This window comes from Macrotis lagotis, chromosome 4, assembly GCF_037893015.1.
Source record: "Macrotis lagotis isolate mMagLag1 chromosome 4, bilby.v1.9.chrom.fasta, whole genome shotgun sequence".
Lineage (NCBI taxonomy): Eukaryota > Metazoa > Chordata > Mammalia > Peramelemorphia > Peramelidae > Macrotis > Macrotis lagotis.
In genome coordinates, this window is record NC_133661.1 from 100,351,068 (window position 1) to 100,375,715 (window position 24,648).

General features: G+C 35.5%; 1 protein-coding gene and 1 long non-coding RNA gene across 3 annotated transcripts in view; one reads left to right on the top strand and one right to left on the bottom strand.

Annotated features, from left to right (window-relative positions):
- PLEKHS1 (pleckstrin homology domain containing S1) overlaps nt 1–4,845 on the bottom strand; it is a 30,003-nt gene extending 25,158 nt beyond the window's left edge. For both annotated transcript variants that reach the window (XM_074233646.1, XM_074233645.1), the window contains exon 1: nt 4,390–4,845. The gene's annotated coding sequence lies outside the window, so the exon portion shown is untranslated. The remainder of the gene's footprint in view (nt 1–4,389) is intronic.
- LOC141521270 (uncharacterized) overlaps nt 1–24,648 on the top strand; it is a 66,213-nt gene that overhangs the window by 19,622 nt on the left and 21,943 nt on the right. The gene's annotated exons all lie outside the window — the stretch shown is intronic.

Sequence of the window (24,648 nt, forward strand, 5' to 3'; positions counted from 1 at the left end):
CAGCACATATTCTCTATTACTGATTTTTAAATCATTCTTGGGTTCTTGCCTTGGAAGGATCTGCAATACTGAAAGTTGACATGAAACAGGGGATAGGTTCAGGTCCAACAAGGAACAGTAAGTTTATTATTTAAGTACCTACTATATGCCCCAGTAGTGTGCTTGGCCTTAGAAGAGATGCAATATTTAGACACGCTCCTCCATGGAGTTGAGCACTTAAGAGCATTAAGATAAAACAAATTGAACACTGTAGAATTGTATAGCCTTAAAGAAGAGATTTGAGAAAATACCCCCTGAAGAGGCTCACAGAAGTGGAACCCTGTATATAATTAAGGACTTTTTTTTGACGAATTAATTATTTTATGATTTTTTCCTTCTTCCTCTTCCTTCTATTTTTCCTTTAAAAATATTCTTTGTTACAAGGGAGAACATTTGGGGGAGGAGTAACAGTTGTGAAACGATTTTAAGAGAATCAGTCAATAAACATTTATTAAGTGCCCACTTAGAGAAATTTAGGAGATATAAAAACAAAAGCACTCGATAACAATTAATTTAAAATGTAATTCACAGAGTATAGAAGGATAGTTAGGTAGCACAGTGGATACAACCCAAGCCCTGGAGTCAGGAAGGCCTAAGTTTATATATGGGCTTCAGATACTTGCTAGCTATATGGTCCTGGGCAAGTTACTTAGTCATTTTTGCCTCAGTTTCTTCATCTGTAAAATGAGCTGGAGAATGAAATAACAAACCAAACCAGTATCTTTGCCGAGAAAAAACCCAAATGGGGGTCAAAGAGAGTTGAATACAACTTAAATGACACACCAAAGAATAGAATCGTTGGACTATTGGACTAAAAGATTCTAACCGTAAGCTATTTTTAATCTGGTCATAAAAGTCAATGCAGTTTAATGCTCTGCACTCCTTTTGACATCAACAGAATGCCAATTCCAAAAGCAGTTTAATTTTAGGCTTTTTATTCATAACTCCAAGCACAGTGTCTTGTACCCTGTAGGAATTAATAAATGTTTGTTAATTTGAATTTAATTATTGTCTGGTAGAGGGATAGATAAACCACAGAGGTAACTATAATACATAATATTAGACCATTTTATTTGCTATCTATAAAATATAGAATTTGGGTTAGTTGAATGCCAAGGGCCCTCTCAGGTCTATATCTATGATGGTAAAGAGAAGTACAGAGAACTGCAAAATAAAAGTGTTATATGAGGCTTGGGGCGGGCAGTTTTTATTAGCTGCAGAATCAGGTCTTATGGAGGAACTGATTTTGTGTTAGACTTTAAGGGATGGTCAGCAGGCAAAAAGAGGAATACATACAAAATAGGGAGATACAAAGTAAATGGGGTGGGGAGTATAGGAGGGAGAGGGAAGGAAGGGGCACCAGCAACTGTGAGGATCAGGATACTTTTAATAGAAAGTGGTACCTGAGCTATGTCTGAAAGGAACAGATGGGTTCTATGAGGCAGAAATAAGGAGGGAATACATTCTAGGCAGGCAGCCAGCAGCATCAACTGGGCAACAAGAAATTAAGGAGACTTCAATTAGATTTTGTCATTCATGGTATGAAAAGGATACAAGAAGTAATTAAGACAAATTCAGTGGAGTGGGAAGGAGAGGTAGTTGCTGGACCAGTTTAGGAGATAGAATTCCAGAGTTAGCAGGATCTAGGATTTAGTCCTAAACTTTCCTTTTCCAATGGGGGATTTGAGGTCCCATGCCCTCTATTCTACCTGAAAGGTCTCCAAGAGTCTCCCTTCCTCAAAGGTAGCTCCAAGATTGTTCTTGCTATGTTGGAGAGAGTGAGGAGGGCATTTATTAGTGCTTGGAGAAGGAGAAAGGTCTGCCTGGAAAGGGCAGAGAAAAAGGGAAGAGGACAGCATGTGAGACAAGAATAGGAAGAAGCAGATTGAAGATTTATGAGATGGAATGAGAGATGGAGGAAGTCAATAAACTGAAGTCTTCCATCTATAAAATTGACTTCCTGCTCCCCAGTCCTCAGCCAGCAACTGATATCATGTTGTTCTCTGTCCTCTGCTGTAAAAGTTACAAACACATGTATTAAATAGCTCTCCAAATGGGGAAAAGCTCCAGGGGGCCCCACCCCGGTTATGATCTGAGTAAAGTCTAGATAAGTTGTGAGGACCTTGAATGTCTGACAAAGAAATTGGAATTTTACTCCGCAGGTGGGAGGTAGGGAGTCATTGAAAATCTTTGAGTAGAGGAGCACATGACCAGATTTGTATATAACAAATAACAAAGGTGAGTCTGTCAGGAGTATGAATGGGTTGGAAGTGGAGAAGAATGCTAAATAGGTAGTAATAAAGGTATGAAGAAGGCATGTATTTGGGGGAGCCAGTGGGCAAGAGAGAATGTTGCTGAGATGGAATTATTAGAATTTGGTAACTTCTTGATACAAGAGGTGATGGATAGGAAAGAATCAAAGCTTTTAAACATGGGAGACTGGTGGTAGGAAAAAAAAGTCAGTCACAACAGCACTTTTGGCTGTGGTATGGACCCTCAATAAGTTGACTTGGCATCAAGACAGTGGCTATTGAAGAGAACCACTGCTGCCCACCCTTTTCCCCTTACTTATGTGGGAATGAATAAATCCAAACCAAACTCCTTATTATTGTCCAAGGTACCACAATCTTTGGTGCCAGTTAGGTGAAGCAATGAATAGAGCACTAGATCTGGAGTCTGGAAGATCTGAGTTCAAATCCAGTCTTAGTAGCAGTGTGATCCTGGTTAAATCACTTATTTCAAGTTCTCCTTCTGTTAAATAGGAATAATAATTCAGTCTATCTCCTAGAGATGTAGTAAGGAAGGATTGAATGAGTTAATATTGGTAAAGTGCTTCTTGAGTCATGATGTACTATATAAATGCTAACAACTATAATCCTTCCAATTAGAATTGAATTCTCTAGTGTCTTCCTTTATTCCTCATGCTAATTCAGCTTCATTTTACATAATCCAATCAGTAGCCAAATCTTGTGCCTTCTAATCTCCAGAACATCTCTTTCATCTATCTCTTTCCTCACATTCACTAACCAAGTGGAGGTCCTTATCACCTAGCACTCAAATTCCTAACCAATATTCCTGCTTCAAGGAAGATGGATTGCCTATTGGAATTCATCCTGTACAAAAAGTGCCAAACTGAACTTCTTAAAAGTTTCAGGTCTGACCATTTCATCCCTCTTATTCAATAACTAACTTGACTTTCTATTAACTCTACTCTTTATCTTATCCATTTAAAATTTGTATTGCTTGAGTATTATAATGTACATAATTATTAATCTAGTATCACATAATTTCTAAATGGAGGGATGGTATAGCTTTAGGTGGCATGGAGGATAGAGTACTGGACCTGAAATCTGTAAGATCCAAGTTCAAATCCAGCCTCTGACACTTATTAGCTATGTGACCCTGGACAAGTCATTTAACTGCTATCTGCCTCAGTTTCCCATTCTATAAAATGGAGATGATGAGAGCACCTTCCTCCTAGGGTTGCTGTGAGGACAAAAAGAGGTAATGTTTGTAAAGACCTTTGTACCTCAATGCTAGCTATTATAATTCTGGAGCTGGTATGCTCAATTTTTTTTTCCTTATAATGTTTATAATTTTAAAAGTTTGGAAATCACTGGCCTAGATATTCATATTTCTATGCCTTTTTAGGAATGACGAACAGGAACTTTTCAAATGTTCCTTTTATATTTTTTCATTGACAACACACTATACCCCCCCCAAAACACATACAACCTATATCAATAATCTTATATTTAGTTTTTTATCTTATTTAAGAAATATCCTATCCATAATTACCTTCTAATTTATTTATTATTATTTATCCAACAAAGGGTTACTTGAAAATGTTACTGTCAAGGGGGTTGATTTCCTTATCTTTAGAATCTAAGTTATTGAAGACAGAAAAAGCACAGAATCACTGAATAGAAGAATATCTCAAAGATCAATATAAACTATATCTGCTCAGGAATCTCTTCCATAACACTCCTGAGAATTGGTCTTGAAGCTTTTGTTTGAAGACTTCCAGAGAAAAAGAAGCCTACCTCCCTTCTACCCCAACCCAGAGCAGCATGTTCCACTTCTGAACAGTTCTAATTGCAAACTTGCCCTCAGTAGGCATTTCAGTTTTACCTTACATCAAGCTAAAACTGCCATTCTGCAACTTTTGTCCCTTTCTCTTGTCCTTAGTGGTCAAGTAAATCCTATCCAATCCCCTCTCCACCCAAAGGTTCTTAAAGATCTTTGAAGTCAGTTATCTAATTCCTCTCTGCCTTATGAGGGTTTTGAGTCTCCATGTGAAAATGATGCTGAGAAATCAAGCCAACCCAACCACCCCAAGATAATACTTACCGGAAACTCGGCTGCTGTGGTAGATGTTCTTGGAAAATTCCACTTGACACCAGGTCTCCAGAATTCAGTCTCCAGGGTCCTTCTTACTCCTGCTGTGTAACTTGGGCAATGAGGTGATGATTAAATACAATCTCTATGTGAAATCTGAGTCAGTAGGAATTCCCCAAGCCAGCACCTTCCTGTGGGCTTAATCTGACCTCAGGAGTGAGTAGAAAATAAAATGAAATCAAGGCAATTCTCCCCTGTAATGACTTGGCATATGATTCTGAATAGTTGCCCTGCAAACTTCTGGATACAATTAGGATTCTATCACCCACAGTCTTTTTTTTTCTTTTCTTCTTTGCATAAAATCTGATTATAAACCTAGTTTTGACTTTCTACAGGAACTCTTCTGTGGAGATTTCTTCCTTTTATTTAACACTTCTCACATAAATGCTTCACTCAAGAGACTTTTAACTCTTGCCATGTTCTACTGGAGAAAGTGAGGATTGCCAATTGGAACTAAGTCTGTGCCACACCCACATGGTCCTCCAGGAAGTTTTACTTGTTAATTCACAATGAAAGTACCTTTACCAGGGTTAAAAGGTAGCGGAGATAAGCATGATTTCTTATAACTTTTCCCATTCCCTAGAAGGCACAAAAGCAACAGAAAATGTCTGCTTTGAAAAAGTTCTCTAGTTTAGTTATCTCTGGAGCATTTAGGTGAGAATCATTAAAGTAATCTAAAGACTAGTTTTGATTTGATCTCTGCAGGGAGGTGCATTGAAATGGCACATTCCTATTTCCCCCCAAAATTTAATCTTTTGTATAAAAGACAGCCTGGTGTTATGAAAAGAACTCTGAATTTGGAATCAGAACCGAGTTTTCTAGTCTACCCCCTTATTTTATAGAAAAACAAACTTGGACTTTTACCTTTTTTTTTAAGGTTTTTGCAAGGCAAATGGGCTTAAGTGGTTTGCCCAAAGCCACACAGCTAGGTAATTATTAAGTGTCTGAGATCAGATTTGAACCCAGGTACTCCTGACTCCAGGGCCGGTGCTTTTTTCCACTGCGCCACCTAGCTGCCCCTTAAACTTGGACTTTTAGATTGGAATTAACTGGTTCCACCTCTATCCCCTTGCCCAGGCTGTGCCCCTTGCCTGGTACACACTCTCTCCTTGTCATGATTTCCTGCAAGGTTCAGCCTGTGTCCCTTTTCTACAGGAGGACTTTCCAATCCTCCCCTCTCCCTTCTCCCCAACAAAATTATTTTGTTTTTCCTTTGAATATATTATGACTTTACTTAACTGTGAACATGTTTCTACTGAGTTGACCATAAACTCTTGGAGGGCTAGAGACTATTTTCCTTTTTGTCTTTGTATTTCTAGCACCTAGCACAATGTATTAGAACCTTTATGAATGTTTATTGAATAAATTGTTCAGTTGTGTAACTCTATCTTAGCCCTATTTGGGGTTTTCTTGACAAAGATATTGGAAAAGTTTGTCATTTCCTTCTTCAGTTCACTTTATAGATGAGAAAACTGAGGAAAAGGGGGTAAGTGATTTGCCCAGGATCACATAGCTAGTAAATATCTGAGGCCAGATTTAAACTCAGGAAAATGAGTCAGATTCAAGGTCCAGCACTCTCCACTGCACCACCTAACCACCTATAAGATAAATAGGAAAACTATCAGAGGAAAGGCACTAGAATAAGGTCAGTTGTCAAAGTGGAGGAGGGAGAACATTTTAGGCATAGGGATAGTCAGAAAAATTTAACATTAAATTCCTGGTTTCTGTACCACTTGCTATTGGATCTTGGGCAAATCTTAACCTCTCTAAGTTTCAGCTTTTCGAAGGTAATGGGGGATAATAAAATGAGTTCAGTATTTTGCAAGCTGTAAAAAAATCTGTAGAGATGTGAACTATTATGATCAGACTTATTATAAGTCATTTGTCTTAGTCTTTTACACTATGATAGTTCCTTTTATTGGACAACTTTAGTCAAGATGAATTTACCGGAATTGTTGGTTATTATATGCCAAGGAGAGAAATTAGAAATTTAATTTCTAATTTTTTATTTTCTAATTTAAAAAGGGAAAGAAAACATCCCTGGGATAGGATTTTATGATTGTTGCTCTAGGTCTAAGATGTAACTTTTTAATTATATTGAAGAAGCATTCTCTATTTTTTTTCTTTTATTTCTTGGCAAAAAATAGTAAGAGATCCAGTTAGTTCAGACAGTAATTTATTTTGACTTTAATTACCTGGTATTGCTTCAATATACCACTTTGGGGTATATATATATATATATATATATATATATATATATATATATATATATATATATAGAGAGAGAGAGAGAGAGAGAGAGAGAGAGAGAGAGAGAGAGAGAGAGAGAGAAATATATATTGTAGGGGTTTCATCAGTGGTCCCAGAATATACTAAATCTACTTGGTCAAATAACAGGATGAAAGATGTCAAGGTAGAGACAATGGAAGATAAGTTTCATCTTTCAGACTTAGTTCCAATTTTATCTTGTAAAGATGTGTCACTTTCAGACTTTGATTAGACCAATTACACTTAAAAAGCCAGGATACTCAGCCAGAGATGGCAGAAACAAGTGATTTGACTTGGGCCCTGGGATTGCCTTGGCAAGAATTTAAGAGTAGAGGAATTGGTTTGTGAAGTCATTTAACTAGATATGAAGGAAGGACTCCATCATTAAAGAGTTTGCCCTTTACCTTTTACCTTCTAGTTTGGGGAGAGTAAAGCAAATTTCCACCCCCATCAAAAGGGATTTTTCTCTTTCCTCTACCATCATGGTCAATGATATCTTACGATAGAAGCACATGGCAAGGAGTCAAAATTGAAGAAAGGTGCACCTAGAACTGATCCTGCCTGAGATATGAAGGCTCCAGAACTCAGACTCCTAAGAACTTCTTGTTCTTTCAAAAATGCAGAGAAGTGGGCTGGGTGAGAATTTCAGCTCTGTGCAAAGATGAACAAGCATCCATCGCAGTAAGCGTCTGGTTCCATCCAGTTGAGTTGAGTCTTGAGAAAAGTGAAAGGCCAGCAAGGACTAGTTGTCCTTTTCAGATGCCTTGGCCGTACGTGTGTGCCTTTCCATTGGTGAACTCTAGCTGTCTCTAATTTTTCTTTATGAGAGAGTGCCCCAGGTTTATAGGGGGAAATGTTGCCTTTCACTGATTTTACTATGCTGTTTCAGTAAAAGATTTTGACTTGATATTAAAAAAGTTGTCTAACTGCATCTTCTTGACTGACTTATATAAAGGTAAACAGACAGGTAGGGGCTGCTGAGCTGTGATTTGATGATGAGTAAACCACAGGAATGGATAACCTGAACCTGGTTTAGTTGCTCCATCAGAACTTAACCTGCAAGTGTGGCTCTGTTACCTTTCTCTTTTATTCTCCAATTTCATTAAGAATGGGACCAGTGATGGGCCCACTGTGTGTCCTTTGCCCAAAAACCAGCTAAATTCTTTATTCATTTCTTGGTTTGCTACAGGATAATGAATTCTTTTGGCTGCAGCAACTCTCTAAGAGTATCTATTATAGAGAGAGAGTCAGGCAAAATGGAAGAAGCATTAAATTTGATGTCAAGAGAAACTGAGATCTGAGTTTTGTCCCTAAATCTGGAGTCTTTTGTGTTCCCTCTTTGTGTCCCCCCAGTGCTTAGGAGAGTTGCCTAGCATTTTTATTGTTGTTTAGTCATTTTCTTTGTGATCCCTTTTGAATTTTTCTTGGCAAAGACATTGAAGTAGTTTGACATTTCCTTCTCCTGCTTATTTTACAGATAAGAAAACTGAGGCAAGCAGAGTTAAGTGACTTGCCCAAGGTAACACAGTTATTAAAAGTCTAGGAGCAGATCTGAACTCAAGGCTTCCTGATTCCAGGCCCAGCACTCTATCTACTGTGCTATCTATCCACACAGGCTAAATAGCACTGGGTAATTGTCTTAATACTGACACATTAGTATGAAAGGAGGTCTGACGTAGAACACGAGGGAGGGTCCTGAGGGGTAAATAGGGGAAGCATTGCCAATGGGCCATTAACAAAGGAAGAAAACATGGATCAAAGAGATACAAGAAATTAAAGAAAAGCTCAGCCATTTCCTGATCTTGTCCAGAAAAGATATTGCCTCTACACATCCATCTTTGCTTAAAGTTCTGTAGATACTTCTGTTTCTTTTTTCAAACCTGACCTGAAAATACATAAAACTAAATAAACCAAGAGATTATTTTAGAGGCCTGGCTCCCAGCAGTTCTTGGACTCAATACAATCATCATGACCTCTTTAAGATGATAAGAATTTTCCTGTTTCACTTGCCAAGTTGGCAGCAACATCAACTCCCCCCTTTCCAGAAATCTTTTTTCAAAAATTTCTGACTGGCATGTCTCTTCACCCGAATTGGCACCAACCTATCTACAGGTGTCTGGAACAACAAAGAAATGCTTTTCTACTTTGTTCAGAAAACATCTTGTCTAATGACCTTAACCTTCAGCAGGAACAATCTCCTTCTGTTTGGACTCCAGAAATTCTCAAAGATGAGAGTCAGTACCATTATCCAGGAAAGCCTCTTTTTTTCAGAACGAGGCTATCACCACCTCCAGATTCTTATCATTTTGCCAATGATTTGAAAGGAAGTCCCCAACTTGTTTCTGAAATCAGCCTTCCAGATTGCAGAATTAAAGGATAGTAGAGCTGGATAGGTCTTTAAGACATCATGTTGCTCAAAAGTGACATCTTACCAAGACCAAAAGTTATATCCAAGGTCGCACAGCTAATGACTAGTAGAGGAATCAGAATTGCTTTAATTTTCATTTCCTTTAGTATTAATAATTTGGAATATTGGAAAAATACTATTGACAGCTTGCTTGTTTTCTTTTGAAAACTGCTTATTTATATTCTTTGGACATTTATCTATTGAGATATGGCTCTTTTATTACATATTTGTAGCAATTCCTTATATAGTTGCATATCAGACCTTTATCAGAAAAATTGTTATATTTTCCTCAGTTAAATTCTTTTCTAATTCTAATCACATTGTATGTGTTTTTAAAATTTGCTTCATTCAATACTTTGAGTTTATCAGTTCTATATCTAGAAATGGATAGTATTTTATATCATGAATCCTCTGGAATTGTGGTTGATCATTGTATTGATTTGAGTTACTAAGTCACAGTTGATCCATTGTTCATTGTTGTCATAGTATAGATTGTTCTTCTGGTTTTGCTCACTTAATTTTGTATCAGTTCAAACAAGTTTCCCTAGATTTTTCTGAAACCATTGCCTTTATCATTTTTTTAGGTTTTTTTTCAAGGCAAATGGGGTTAAGTGGCTTGCCCAAGGCCGCACAACTAGGTAATTATTAAGTGTCTGAGACCGGATTTGAACCCAGGTTCTCCTGACTCCAGGGCCGGTGCTTTATCCACTGCGCCACCTAGCCTCCCGCCTTTATCATTTCTTACAGAACAATAGTATTCAATAATATTCCTGTACCATAACTTGTTTAGTCATTCCCCAAATGATGGGTATTCCTTTAGTTTTCGGTTCTTTGCTACCACAGAGAGCTATATATATACACATATATGATTTCTTCCCTCTTCCTTTGATCTCCCTCGGATGATATAGACCTAGTAAGAGTATTGCTGGGTCAAAAGGTTTTATAGCCCTTTGGCTATGGTTTCGAATTATTCTTTTTTTTTCCCCCAGGTTTTTTTGCAAGGCAATGGGGTTAAGTGGCTTGTCCAAGGCCACACAGCTAGGTAATTATTAAGTGTCTGAGGCGAGATTTGAACTCAGGTCCTCCTGACTCCAGGGCTATTGCTCTATCCACTGTGCCACCTAGCTGCCTCCAAATTATTCTCTAGAATGGTTGGAGTACTTCACAGTTCCAGTGCATTAATATCCTAATTTTTCCACATCCACTTCAGTATTTGTCATTTTACTTTCCTGTCATGTTAGCCAATCTGATGGGTTTAAGGTGGTGCCTCAGAGGTTTTTTTATTTGTATTTCTCTAATTATTAGTATTTTAGAACATTTTTATATGATTATTGTTATCTTTGATTTCTTTCTCTGAAAATTGCCTGTTCAAATCTTTTGACCTTTTATTGGAGAGATAGCTCTTTTTTGTATATATTTGACTCAGTTCTCTATATTTTTTTGAGAAATGAGAGCTTTATCTGAGAAATTTGCTCTAAATCTCCCCTCCCCACTTTCCTACTTTTCTTCTAATTCTGGCTGCATTGGTCTTGATTATGTAAAACTTGTTAGTTTTTTGGTAATTAAAACTATTTATTTTACCTCTTATGAACCTCTCTATTTCTCTTTTGGTCATGAATTCTTTCCCTATTCACAAATTTGACAGGTAATTTCTTTCATGTTTCCCCAATGTGCTTATAACATCCCTTTTTTGTTTAAATCATATACACATTTTGAATTTAGCTTGGCTTATGATGTGAAATGATGCTCCTTGTCTAGTTTCTGTCAGACTGAATTCTAGTTTTCCCAAAACTAGACAAATATTTTTGTCAAATACTAAGTGGTTGGTTCTTGTCCTTTGTAATTGAAGAAGACTAAAATGACATCACTGTATTCCATTAAATAGGATCTTTGAGTTTGGCAAACATTAGTTTACCATGCTCATTTACTTCTATGTATTGTTTACCTAATCTACTCCACTGATCAACCATTCTATTTCTTTTTTTTTTAATTTTTTTAGTTTTTGTAAGGCAAGTGGAGTTAAGTGGCTTGCCCAAGGGATTTGAACTCAGGTACTCCTGACTCCAGGGCTGGTGTTCTATTCACTGCGCCACCTAGCTGCCCAACCACTCTATTTCTTTTTGCAGTACCAAATTGTTTTGAAAATTTTCACTTTGTAATAGTTTGAAATCTGGTACTCTATGTCCCCTTCCTTCACATTTTTTAATTGATTTCCCTCAATTTTGTTATTATTTTTTCTAGCTCTATAAAATAATTCATTGGTGGTTTGATTAGTATGGTGCTGAGTAAGCAAATTAATTTAGGCAGAATTGTCCTTTCTATTATATTGGTTCAACCTCCCCATGAGCAATTAACATTTCTCCAATTTTTATATCTGCCTTTGTGTGAAAAATGTTTTGAAATTGTGTTCATATATAATTCATATTTTTATCTTGGGAGGTAGAGTTCCAAGTATTTAATACTTTTTCTTTGCAGTTATTTTAGATGGAATTCTCTTTCAATCTCTCCCACCTGAATTTGTTGAACATATATACACATTAATTTTTTATGCAAAAGTTTTTCAATATTATATATTCAAAATTTTTCATTTCATCTTTTGAAATGAAATGGTACACCAGATGCCTTGAATTCTTTGACCAGCAAAGAACTGTTTTCAGCTACAGTGAAAGGACAAAAGACATGACCCCCTTTTCATAGGAACAAAGACCACTTTATTAAGTATCCTTAACACACACACACACACACACACACACACACACATATATATATATATATATATATATATATTACCAATGCCCATGAACAGCATATACATATATCATGAGTTAATCAGTGGGAGCCATCATACAAAAGGTCATAAAGTTGTTTGTTCAAATTCTTTGCAAACTTCCTTATCTTTACAGTTATGCTATATATCCTGTTATCTATCTTCTTGCGCAAACGCAAAAGTAGGAGCATGAAGATTTCCTGAGATATTGAGCCAGCAGTATTGTGAAACAACAGAGGGATGAGAGGGTCATGGATCCCTTTGTCCTTGTTATTTCACAACTGTGATCCTCAAGGATCACTAACATTTCCCCCTCTTTTGTTTTGCCAAAGATGTGACTTCATATGATCAATATTGGAGCATATAACAGAAATGGCAAATGGAGCAAGAAATGACAAGATAATCAAAACCATAATAGTGGCTCTGACAGTTGCTCCAATTGTGTACAGAACATGCTGACCCCAAGAAGGAAAAGATAAATGACTAAAATAATCAATGATTTTTTTGAGCAGTCTTATCAGGCAAAAGATCATTTTTTGAAGTGTCATTAATTTGTTGAGCTAAGTCATATAAATCTTCAATTTGCATAGAAATATTACCATTATCTATAATCCCATTGAGGTGATTCTTAATCCTGTCACATGAATGATGTGACTCATTATATTGTAATTTTGTCAAACAAAAGGAGGAATATTGATAATCACATGTTAAACTAGCCTTATATTCTATCATGTCTATTTTATCCCCAACATTTTCAATAGTATCCTTTAGTGCTTTGATAGCCTTATAAAATTCTTCATCTATAATTCACTCTTCTTTAAACCCCAACGAGACATTCTTAGCTAATTCTTCCAAAAATTGAGCCTATACTATTTCATTTCTTACAGTACTTACAGACATTGATAAGGAAATTGATGAAACAATAAGAGATATTAAGAAAGATATTCCCAAGATAACACATAAAATGCACCTTTGCTCTCTAATGACTATAGGATAGTGTGATATTCTTTTCTTTTTTTCTATTTCTGAAAATACTTGATCAGCCCTACTTTGATACCAACACTGGGCTTTTACAGGTATCATAACATATCTTGGTCTTGTAATTATGAATATTGTTCCTTTGACTTTTCTATCTACACATTCTGATACAGTACAATTCATGCATGATATATTATAATAATTTTCAATCATAGTTATGTTTAGTTGAGATCCATACATAAATGCATAGTTATCCCCCAAATAAGCCCTTCTCATTACTACATCTGTTGAGCTAGTCTTGTTGGATGTATCCCTCTGTGTGATCTTGTTCCATCCCATAGCCATAGCTATTTTCCATCCTTCCCCCAAAGTCTTTCCCACCTTATTCAGGTATAATGGAGCAGAGAATCCATGATAAAATATTCCATTAGGAAGTGAGTCATTGTGCCATGACACATAGTCCTTGAAGCAAGTAGCTTGCTGCGTACTACATTTATCATGTGTGGCTATAACTCTGGATGCAAGTATCTAGAACCCATAGTACAAGGAGAATAGAATCTTTGTCCAGTGACATTACAAAATGTCCCGTTGACCCCAAAAGTATCAAATTGTATCCTATAATTCATATAGTTTGGTATCATCTGTGGAAATGGGATAGTGTCATTGGGAATTTCTGTTAAGTTATAAGTCACTGGAACTACTGGAACACACCTATCATTATTCTTGGAAAAGCAAAGAGAGAATTTCGCTGAAAGTCCCATAAAATATTGAATTTAACAAGGAGGGTTTGGGATTGAATTATTTGGGACAGGTTACCATATATGATTACTGGGGGAGTTTTTCTCCTTCCTCTATAACCCAGACCCACAGTAGTTGTGGATAAAAGGCCCATCTTTTTGCTTCTTCCTGTTGGGTCTCTGTACCAATATTTAATTGAGATAACAGCATCATGGTCTTTAATATTTTTTGCATGGTGGGTTTGTGTTTTCCTTTTCTCCTTCTGTGTGATCATCTCTTCTGTGTTTTGTATCTTTGTCCTTTCAAAGACAGTTCATGCATTCCATTGAGAAATCCAGCATTCAGTTCCTTCATCTCACCAGTCCATACACTGGGTTGTAGCCAGAGACCGCCCAGATTCACAGAGGCTGATCTGCCCTGTGGTTGAAGTCCTTCCATGATCTTCCCCTAGTCTGCTAAGGGGCCCCATGTTGGGCACTAAGTGAAATGAAACAGTGCACCAGAGTTGACCAGCTACAACTGTTCTACAACCAACTGTTCTCAGCTACAGTGAAAGGACAAAAGACAGGATTCTCTTTTTGTAGGAACAAAGACCACTTTATTAAGTATCCTTAACCTATACATATAATATATATATAAAACTTATGTATATATATACATATATATATATATAATATAGACAGATAGATAGATAGATGTATAGATATAGTTGTATAGATAGATAGATATATGTTACCAATGCCCGTGAACAGTACATACATATCTCATGAGTTAATCAGCGGGAGCCAATCATACAAAAGGTCATAAAGTTGTCCAAATTCTTTGCCAACTTCTTTATCTTTACAATTATGCTATATCTATATCTATATCTATATCTATATCTATATCTATCTATATCTATATCTATGTCTATATATATATATATCCTGTTATCTAAGACGAGTCATTTCTTGCGCAAACACAAAAGTAGGAGCATGAAGATTTCCCGAGATACTGAGCCAGCAGTATTGTGAGACAACAAAGGGGCAAGAGGGTCAGGGAGACTTTTGTCCTTGTTATTTCACAGCTGTGTTCCTCAAGGATCACTAACAATCTTTTATGATCTTTGTTTAGTTAAGAATCTAGAATGATTTTTACTATCTAGAGTTATGAATACTATATCTTTTTCTACATCTTTAGTTTATGATATGATGTTTCACTTTTAGGAATTTATTTTGCTCTAAGATATGTTATTGGTCTAAATTTCATTTCTGCCAGTCCTTTCTCCTAGCAGATTCTGTCAAATGGACTTCCATAGTAATGAATGTCTCTGGGTTTAGATGACTTTATACTGTATTACTGGGGCAGCTCAGTGATGTAATGAATAGAACACAGACCCTGGAGTCAGGAGGATCCGAATTCAAAATCTGACTTCAGATATTTACTAGCTATGTCAACCTGGGCAATTCATTTAACCCTGTTTGACTCTATTTCCTCATCTATAAAATGAGTTGGAGAAAGAAATGGCAAACCACTCCAGTAGTTTTGTCAAGAAAACCCCACACAGGCTCATGAAGAGTTGAACATGACTAATCAACAAAACAACAGCATACTACCATGCTTGATTTACTTTTGTAATCTAATCTGTTCCACTGATCACCTTTTCAATTTTTAAACCCACTACCAAAGAATTTTGGTGATTACTGCTTTGGAATATAATCTGGGATCTATAAATAAATTAAGAACTGATATCTTAAAAAAGAAACAAATAAACAAATAACAACCAAAAACTCTTTTGGGATTCTTTTGTTCCTCCAGATGAATTTTATCATAATGTTGTTTTTCTAGAAAATAACCCTTTGGTTCTTTGACTGATAAAGCTCTAGACTTGTAAATTAATTTTGACTAATATTACCTCAAATATATTGGATAACCCAATAATGAACAACTGATATATCTCTAATTGTTTATCTTTATTTCCCAGAAAGTATTTATAGCTGTATTTATAGAATTCCCATATATAGCTGGATAAATGACTACTAGCTCTTTTATACATTCTTTAGTTACTTTGAATGAGATTTCTTTTTCTGTCTTCCTACTGAATTTTGTTGGTCATATATAGAAAGGCTAATGCTTTTTGCAGGTATATCTTTTATCCTTCCACCTTATTAAAATTATGGTTTAAATAATTTTCAGTTAATTCTCTAGGTTACCCTAGGTATACTATCATATTACTTGAAACACTGATAGTTTTATTCCTTTGCCTTTGGTTATCCTATTATTGCATTGTAGTTGCTCTCATTTCCAGAACTACATCAAATAATAATAATAATAGTGATAATGGACATCCTTGCTTTATTTTTAATCTCCTTGGAACAATCTTTGGGTTTTCTTGAATGCAGATAATTCTAGCTCTTGGTTTTAGATACATACTGTTTACTCTGATTTACTAAGTTCCATTTATTTCTATGCTTTTAAAGTTCTTAACATAAATAGGTTTTATATTTCATAAAATGATGGGATTTTAATTTTGTGGTTATTCATATGATCTATTATGAGCATTGTTTTCTTAACTTCATGTCTGGCACAGAGCCAATCTGGTCATAATGTGTTATCTTCTTTTAAATATGTTGTTGTGACCTTTTTTTTATTCAATAGTTTTGTACTGATAATTGTTAGAGATATTTATATAAAGTTTCTTTTCTTCATCTCTTTCTCATTTAGATATTAGAACTATATTTATCTCATGTAAGCATTTTTGTAGGATTTCTTCATTATTTTTATAAATTATACAATATTAGATAGAATTTAATTATAAATTCATCTGGGGTTGAATTTTTTTCTTCTATTTACAACCTGTTAATTTTTTTCTGAAATTGATTTATTTAAATTTTTATTACTTGTTCTGTTAACATGAGTATCTTATAATTCTGTAACTATCCATTTATATATCAGCTTTTAGGATATAGAATTGGGCAAAAAAATTCTGATAACATATATTATTTATTCTTCAGCTAATGTAAAGAAGAATTTTCTTTTGAAAAATAAAATTAGATTATTTAATTTAATTTATTTTATTTATAATTTAATATTTTCCCTGATTTTTCTCTTTTTTACATCTGTTTTGACTAGAATTAGACCTGTTTGAGATCATGTGATCCCCGATTTATTTTGAATTGCCAGAGGCAAAATAAATTTTGTTTCAATTTTCATTTTCATTTTGTGAATGTTTTAGATGCATTTCTTGTAAACAATACATTCTTGGATTTGATTTTTAGTCTATTTCACTATCTCTTTCAATTTTATGGATGTTAATTGGCATTACATATTGATGAAGGGAAATAATATAGAGAATTATGACTGTAGAAAAAAACAGAATCTGTGATTTTAGATGATGTTAAATCTTGTTAAATAGGTGGAGGTTCCCTGATCCTGAGATGTAAATGGACCCCGTTGATTGTATCCTGCCTATCTTGTCCCCATTTCACTTAACCCTGCTCTCTCTCTGTCTCTCTGTTTCTCTCTCTCTCTCTCTCTCTCTCTCTCTCTCTGTCTGTCTCTGTCTGTCTTTCTCCCTCTCTTTACCTCTGTCTCTCTCTCTCTGTCTCTCTGTTTCCTTCTCTCTCTCTGTCTCTCTTTTTCTCTCTGTCTCTGTGTGTCTCTATCTCTCTCTCTGTATCTCTGTCTCTTTCTCTCTCTCTGTCTCTCTGTCTCTCTCTCTCTGTCTCTTTATCTCTCCTCTTTATCTCTCTCCTGTTTCTGTCTCTCTCTCTGTCTCTGTCTCTCTGTCTCTGTCTCTCTGTCTCTGTCTCTCTGTCTCTCTCTGTCTGTCTCTGTCTCTCTGTCTCTCTGTCTCTCTCTCTCTCTCTCTCTCCCCCTCTCACTAATTCTGGACAAAATACTTTGGAACAACATTTTGCCATAATAAAATCCTGAGCAGTTTTAACATCACAAAGAGCTGTGAGAAAAGCTTCACCTTAAATCTTCTGTCTTCAATCTCTAAATAATTGCAACACTGTGAGTGTTGTCTTTTTCCCTCAACCATATTATCACACTTTTTCCTTTTTCTTCTCCTGAAATACCTCTTTACAAAGAAAGATGAGGTGAGGGTTGGAATCAGCTCTAGTAATCTATAATTGAAATGGTCTCATTCAACTCATCCCTCTTTTCTTCACCCAATCCAGAAGTGGGTAGATTAGTGGGATAGAACATTTTCATACTTGCTTTTTACCCATTTCAGTTCATGAGACAACCTAATTTGCCCACCCCCTCTTCCATGTTTATTCTCCTCTTGGCATACTCCAATTAGTAGAAACAGAAAGTTTTTCCTATTCCTCCTTCATTTCTCCCCAGTGTACTTCTTTTTCCCCATCTTCACCTACCTCTATTTTTAAGAGCATAAAACCATATTCAGGTCCTGAATTTTTCTTTCTTTGTTCTTTTTTGTGCCTTTGTGATTTTTGAGCTCATTTAGGTTCTGGAGGAACAATTGTCTCTTTTTTTTCTTTGCTATATCAAAATATAAATACTTTGTGTTTCTTGTTTCCCAAATTTGCATTTCAAAGATTCTACTCAGTTCTAGTCTTTTCATCAGGAATTTTTGAAAGCTCTTTATTCTAATTAAAAGTAAATTTCTTTACAAAAGATTATACACAATTTTATAGGCTATATTTTGCTTGGCTAGAAGCTTTATATTTTACCTTATAGAATGTATATTCCAAGAATTCCTCTCCTTTCTAGTGCTTTTAACACAGTCCTCTGTGAGACTGACTATAGTTCTTTAAAATTTGAATTTTTTTTTGTTTCTTTGAAGTGGAAGCTCTAGATTTCAACTGTAAAATTCTTGGCAATTTGTGTATTCTTTTTTTCTTGGTGGCTTTTTTTTTTGCAAGGCTATGGGGTTAAATGACTTGCCCAAGGTCACTCAGCTAAGTAAGTTTTGAACTCAAGTTCACATTTGAACTCAAGTTCTCTTGACTCCAGGGTGCTCTAATACAGTGTGCTACCTAGCTGCCCCCAATAACTGGTGTATTCTCCCAAAATTCACTTTTCTCCTCTGGAGCTAATAGATCTGGTTTTGATTTATGATTTTTTTTTTTAGGTTTTTGCAGGGCAAATGGGGTTAAGTGGCTTGCCCAAGGCCACACAGCTAGGTAATTATTAAGTGTCTGAGGCCGGATTTGAACTCAGGTACTCCTGACTGCAGGGCTGATGTTCTATCCACTGTGCCACCTAGCCCCTTGATTTATGATTTCTTAATATATAACATCCAGGTTTTTTTGTATGGCCATTTTTTCAAGCAGTTCAATCATTCTTGAATAATCTCTCCTCAACCTGTTTTATAGATAGTTTGTTTTTGATAATGGAGACCTTGTTACAAGAAAATTTTCATTCTGGCTTTTGCCTTCAAAATGAAGCAAACTCAGGTAGAGAAATTTAAAAGGAATTTATTTTAAAATACCAAGGTGAGACAAATTGGTAGGATTGTCACAAAGGAACTAATGCAAGTCTCAAACTGCCAACTGCTTTTAAAATAAAACTTTTTTGTAATAAGAGCTAGATAATCCTGATAGGTATATGACTACAAAACTATATGGATCATTGTTTTTTTTTTTCAGTTCCTCCCCCATTGCCACATCATGGAAAATGAGATTAAAGTCAAAGAGGATGGGATTAAAGCCTATGTAACTATGTGCTGAATAGCAGGTAATAAAAAAAGCAGAGAAATAGGATCAAAGTATTTGCAGACTGGCTGACATCTCTCCCAACAGTCTGATTAACTTTTAGCAAGTACATACTAGGGAGGACAAGCCAGACTGGAGACACTGGGGTCAATTAGGGTACACATTTCAATAACCTTTCTTGTAACTTTTCAAGCTTTTGATTTTATTCTAATATTTCTTGTTGACTCATTGAATTTTGTTTGTCTTATTCTATTTTTCAACTAGTCTGCTACTTGGATCATGTTTTCTACCTCCTGTTCTAAACTATTTAATCCCCTAATTTTCCCCCCTCAAAAGATCACATGTCATTGTTTTTCTCTTCTTTCCTTTCTTCTTTCTACTTTTGAATTCCTTGTACCCAAACCATTCTTTTTTGATGAGGTTCTAATTATACTTCTAATTATACTTATTTTTGAATTATTCTCTTCTGGTTTGCCATTTTCCTGATCTATGGTATTTCTTCAATTTCTTCTTAGTTTTCTTTGGTTTCCTTTTATTTTATTTTATTTTTTTATTCAGGCCTAATTTCTATACTGAGATTTTGAGGTAGGTCCTTTTTATATTCTTGGATGGCACAGGCAGGTCTTTTCAGGCCACTGTAGTCTGGGTCGTTGCTGTTTTCCTGTCACAGTTCTCAATAGGATAGATGGGACCAAAAACTTGCCCTATGTTGAATTGTCTGCCTTTTGCTTCTCTCTAGTGACTCAGTGCAGTTGCTTGCCCTGGGATTGTCTTTATCTGTATATTTTTGTACAATCACCAAATGGGAATTAACTTTGTTTTTTGCTAGTCCTTGGCCAGATTTCAGAAAACAGGCTTCTGGAGAGTTCATCAGGTGCTGTTATTCTTCATTTTCCCAGGCTGTCTCCTCTAAGGATCTGATTTTATTACTACAACTCTGACAGGTATAATTTGTCTGGGACTATTGACTTAAATTCATCAAGGTTATATTCTTACTATCTCATTGTTTATTTGGGGTTTCAATTCCCTATTAATTATTTTTGTTCTGTCCTTCCCAGTACAAAGATCATTCCCATTTAAAAATATGTTATGGAATTTTTCCAGACATCAAAACTAAGTTTACTACACTAGAGTTTAAATAATCTATCTATCCTCTTTTCATTTTTCATAATAGCAAAATAAAAATTGAGTTCTTTTTTCTCTTTGTCATTCATTATTTTTTTCCTATCCACATTGACATCTGTTTTTTAATGCATTCTTTGACAAAAAAGATCATAGAGTTAGAGCTCGAAAGGACTTAGAAGTCATTTAGTCCAAACCCCCCACATTTTGTGGATGAGGAAACTGAGGCTAAGAGAAAAAGTCACTTGGCTACAAGGTTACACAAATCAGGGAAAAATAAAGAAGAAGAAGAAGATAAAAGCAGGTTGATGTAACTAATGAATATTAATTATAAAGTTATAAATATTATATCAGCAAAGATGCTTTAATAATATACATAAAAATTGTTCACTATGACCAGATTGGATTTGTAACCTGAATGTAAGGATGAATTATATTAGAAAACTATAAACAAATTAATTAAAAACATAATAAAAAATCACATTATTATATTTATAAAGGCTAGAAAAGTCTTAGAATAATTATATTACTTATTTATGGTCGAATACAGAAAGTACAAGAGCAAAAGGAACTTCAATGTATGTGATCAAAAGCATATGTCTAAAACAAAAACCTAGCATTATATATTAAAATGATAGAATAGAATCAATTACAAAGCAAAGATCCCCTTGCTTTCCTGTTACTTGGCATAGTGCTAGAAATGCTAACCATATTAAACCATATTAATAAGACAATAAAATAAATGAATTAGTATAAATAAAAATGACAAAATTATCTCTGGTTTGCAAACATTGTGAAAATAAACCCTCTCTGTGGTTTACTTAGAGAAGTATAGAGTCAGTCAAAACATGAATCATAGTAAATTGTACCAGTAATATACAAGAATACAAAATAAACCCAGAGGTATAATTAGCCTTACTTTTTAAAGCTAACAAAACTCAGGATAAAAAGAAGTCCCATTTAATATAACAGTAAAATGAATTAAACTATACAGAATTATCTTACTAATACACACATAAGACATATTAAATAGAATTACAAAACAATTTTTGAAGAAATAATGGAAGATCCAAGTCAGGGGGAAGAGTCAATGTTTATGAATGAACCCTGCCAATAGAAGGACAGTTGGGGGAATACAGAAGATTGAATGTAGTCAGAAAGTATCATCTTCCTGAGTTCAAATCCAACCTCAGACACTTATTAGCTATGTGACCTGGGCAAGTCATCTGTAAAATAACTTGGAGAAGGAAATGGCAAGCCACTCCAGTATCTTTGCCTATAAAACCCCAAAAGGGGTCAGTAGGAGTTGGAAATGACTGAAAAATGACAAAACAACAACAATGCTAACATCATCAAAATGATCAAAAGATTTAGTACATGTCAGTGAAGTTGTCAAAGGGACATTTTATGAAATTAAACAAAATAATAAAAAAAGAAATTAAACAAAATAACCAAATTCATTTAGAGGAATGACAATATCAAGAGATATAATTAAAAAAAGGTTGTCTAAAGAAATCTTGGAACCATCAGGTTTCAAACTAATACTAGAAAACATTGTCAAAATAATTTGCAAATGGATAAAATATAGGCCAGTGGAACAGTATAGGTAAGCAAGACAATATAATGAAAACTGGAAAGAATCTCAATACTAAAAGTTATTATCTAAAAAAGTAGAGAGGAGAAGTTTATACTTTTGTCATTACAGATTGAAGAACGATTCATAATTGTGCGGTAGAAGAGTTCACGAAAGACAAAATGGAGTATATTGATTATGAAATTAGAAAGTTTTTACACAAAGTCCACTGTGACAACTCATTGTATCATGAAGTTTTGAATACAATTTATAGTTTCTGGGACCTCCCTCTTAATTACTGAAAATGAAAAGTAAAATTCCATGGTTTTTTTTTTTCCAGGAAATACAGTGATTTATTTAAAATTTTCTGCCTGAACCCCTGAAGAGTTACTGTTTGTGCCTTCTGTCTTATCGGGTAGAGGGAGATAGTTTCATTTAAATATAATCCTCACACTTCTGCTCTAAAAATAAAGAAATATTTTTTTTCATTTTTAAATTTTTTTTGGGGGGGTTGCAAGGCAATGGGGTTAAGTGACTTGCCCAAGGTCACACAGCTAGTAATTATTAAGTGTCTAAAGTTGCATTAGAACTCAGGTCCTCCTGATTCCAGGGCTGGTGCTCTATCCTCTGCACCTCTGTCCAGAGAGAGCAGGAACAAATAAATTGGTACCTAATTAAGCCTTGGCATGGATTTTATTTCCCTCTCCTTCCTCTTTCTTATCCTCTCTCTAAAAGATCTAACAATCAATCAATCAATCAAAAAATGGCAATAAGGTGGCACAGTGGATAGAGTGTCATCGGAAGTCTTAGGACCTGAATTCACATTTGACCTCAGACACATACTGTATGATCCTGGGCAAGTCACTTAATCTTGTTTGCCTCAATTTCCTCATCTATAAAATAAACTAGAGAAAGAAAAGGCAAACCACTCCAGTATCTTTACCAAGTAAGTCCTAATTGGGGTCACAAAGAGTTGAAGACATTACTGAAATGATACAACTGAGATGACTAAAAAAAACAACAATGATAAATATTTTGTGTCCCAGGAAACAATTTCAGACAATTGAGATAGGCAATGAACTGGATCTGGAATTGAAAAGGAAGACCAGGGCAGGCTAGATTGCTTTCAGAAATTTGTTGTATTCTTTTACTGACTTTCAAGTGAACAGATGCATAATATCTGCTCTTATTGGGCTTTATCTCCCAGACTTTTGTGTCTAAAATTCAATTTAGAGAGAATCAGTTTAGTAGGAGAGAGGACCAGTTTTTAATAATAAGCTTCAAAGAGCACTTTATGATGGAAGCAACATGGGTGTGTGTGTGTGTGGGGGGGGGGAAGCACTAGGTTTAGAATGGTATATTTAAACCTCAATGCTACCACTTACCTATCTGCATGACACTGGAAAAGTTGCTTAACCATTTCAGATCTCAATTTCCCTATATGTAAAATAAGGGAGTTCAGCTAGATATATTGTAAGATCTCTACCAACTCAAAATCCATGATCCTAAAGAATTCTAATGTTGCTCTGAAATTTCTTAGCCCAATCAGGCTTTTCTAGCTTCTTGCCTACTATAACTGATATTTGCAAAACTAAATGTAGAACACACTGTAACCTCAAAAGCAGGTGACTTTCATCTAAAACCCACATAGGAAAATTTGAGGTAACAAAATGGAAGGATTGAGGATATCTACTGTTGTAATAAAATCACTTGAAGGAAGGAGTCACTTTGAGGAGCCTTTATATGTTTTTTTAATATTTATTTATTTATTTACATTTTGTGCAAATCATGTTTTTATACATTAATAAAATATTCTTGTTTAAGAGTAAACAAAATACCCCCTCCTCCCAAAAAATATAGACTCGCTTGAGTGATGAAGTAAAGGGGAGAGAAAAAAATTAAAATTAAAAAAATAAAAGTAATAATTGTAGGTATGGCCAGGTGGTGCAATGGAAAGAGTACCTGAGCCCATATCTGGCCCCATACACCCAACAATCACCCAGCCTGTGACATGCAAGCCACCCCAACCCCACCACCCTGCAAAAACCCCAAAAAAAGGAAAAGGAAAGAAAAAAAAAGACTCAAAATAAAATAAAATAGTAATAATAGTAGGGGTGGCTGGGTGGCGGACAGAGCATTGGCCCTTGAGCCAGGAGCACCTGGGTCCAAATCTAGCCTCAGACACCCAAAGATCACCCTGCTATGCGGCCCCAGGCAGGCCACCTAGCCCCATTTGCCCTTCACCCCCCAAAAAATAATAAAAAATGTGCTTGAGTCTTTGTTCCAACACCAACAACTCTGTCGCGGATGGATCACGTTCTTTATGATAAGTCCATCACAAAAGTTACTTCCATATTTTTCCACCATTGCCACTGCTGATCGCAACTCTCTCCTTTCTTATTTGTTCACTACCATGTACTATATTTTCTCTCTCCTTTCACTCTGACTCTGCTGTAGGGCAGCTGAGTGGCACAGCGGACAGATCCCCGAATCTGGGGCCAAAAGGCCCTGAGCTCCCCTACCACCCCTTAGGCCCAGCATCCACCTGGCCCCATGGTCCTGGACAGACCATCCAATCCCAGCCCCGTGCAAGAAGTAAAAAGGAAAATGTGTTATATCTGACTACTCTCCCCCCCATGGTCCATCCTCTCCTCCATCACTCACATAACCCCCTTCCCCCTGCCCCCCCTTCTTA